This window comes from Asparagus officinalis, chromosome 5, assembly GCF_001876935.1.
Source record: "Asparagus officinalis chromosome 5, Aspof.V1, whole genome shotgun sequence".
Taxonomy (NCBI): domain Eukaryota; kingdom Viridiplantae; phylum Streptophyta; class Magnoliopsida; order Asparagales; family Asparagaceae; genus Asparagus; species Asparagus officinalis.
The window spans coordinates 54,727,995-54,730,069 of NC_033798.1; positions in this window are offsets into that span (position 1 = coordinate 54,727,995).

Here is a 2,075-nt window from a genome sequence, read left to right on the forward strand (position 1 = left end):
TGTTAAGTGAAAATTTCAAAACTTACAAACTGTATATTGGAATTCCAGGAACTCCAAACAACCTCCTTAAAAGTCAGAATTTGCAGAAAACACCCATAAAATTTTGTAAATTGCAAAAAACACCCTCAAATTCCAAATTTTACGGAAAACCCTAAAATTTCAATCCTACAAATAGTTTCCTATAAAATTTTGAATATAATTTCAATCCTACAAATAGTTTTCTATAAATTTTTAATATTGGAGGGTGTTTTTTACAAGTTTTAAAACATTCAGGGTATTCTTTCATAAATTCCAAAACTTTTAGGGTGGTGTTTAGAATCCTATACCATAAATGTAATTTTTTTAAATTTTGAAAATTTTAGGGTGTTTTTTGTAATTTTTAAAATTTTGAGGGTGTTTTCCATAAATGTTGAATTCTGCATGAGGCTTTTTATAATTATCAGATTTCTGAGGAGGTTGTTCATAAGTTTAATATTTTGAGGGTTTTTTTTTTGTTATTTATGCATTTTGAGTTCAAAGTGGTAGAGATACTTATGTGTTAAAATTTAACCCTTATCACATGTTATACCAAATACATAAATATTTTCCCTACTAACTGTTCTAGGATAATAATTATCATGTTAAAGTTTAACCCTGACTGCTTTAACCTCATATGAAATGAGCTTTAAAGAAACAAATACAATGTTCTAGTAGATATCTTACCTTATAATTTTTTTAATAATTACATGTTAAAATGTTAATGTCCCTAACCATCGTACCCAAATTGCAAGTTGTGGTGAAAGCTGTTATAATTCTATATTAATTCTAACACTCTCTCGTTGGTTGACTGCCTTTTTTATGAACGGGAACTTGGGGTCATAGTGCCCTTTTTTTAATAAAAACTTGTGTTAAATTCATGGATGAGGAGACTTAAACCTGATTGCTCTACCACCATGTTAAAGTTACTAACCATTGTGGTAAAACTCTAAAAAGCTATGGAGAAGGTCAAGAGTTATAATTTTATATTAATTCTATTCCTATTGATAAAAATCATAGAAGGACTAGATTCCCTCTCCTTTTAGGAGGAGAATAGTCCATCTCATTTAATAATTAAATTCACAATTCTTGTGAAAACATTCAACTTTTAACTCTAGATAGCCTTGCGCGCATGTCTTAAATATAGCGTTGATGCATATCACACACTAATGCGAATTTCAAAGTAAATCCAATAGATAAAAAAGTTTGCGGACAAAATCCTTGGCCCATTAACTCTACTACACATGAAGGTACCGTTTGGCAAAGGGTTAAGAGAGGGGTTAAGGAGACTTAACCCCTTCTTAACCCGCCAAACACAATAAATCTATATAAGGGTTAAAGTGAGTTAATCCTCCATAATTTGTCAAACATAAAAAATATAGAAGGGTTAAGTTAACCCCTCTAGAGGGGTTAAAATGAGTTAACCCATCAAAATGAGGGGTTTACTAATACTCCTATTTAGATGGAATAAGAGTTAACCCTTCTAATTATAAAGAAAATAGTCAAAATCATTGTTATTCCCAAACACTAAAACTGATCATAAGGGCTAAAATAAAACTTATTTAACGGGTTAATAATTTAGTCCTTCGGATTATCAAATGAGCTAAGTACATTAATCATTCTCTTTAACCCCTCTTCATTAACCCTTTGCCAAACGAGGCCGAAGTAAATATTTCTTTAATGTTGTGAATCTTAATTAGCACTTGAAAACATGTTGGTTACATTCTTTTGAATATCTACTCATAGTTGCAGCATGGATAAAGCATAGCCATATGCAATGCCTCAATGATGATCGGCATATATAAAGTATTGTTGAAAGGAACAATGCACCATTACTTTTAACTAATAATCACATAACTCACCAATTATTATATCAGCAGATAGATTTAAAATGCTAGTTTTTAATTAATTTCTTCCAAACTCATCAGCAGCACAAACAAAAACCCAATCCTTCAGCGTAGCTGATTGATAGTACCAATGACGTTCAGAGCTAAATTTGTGCAATACGCAAGTAAAACATGACTTGTAGATTTCAAACAAAAATATATATATATGCTCTT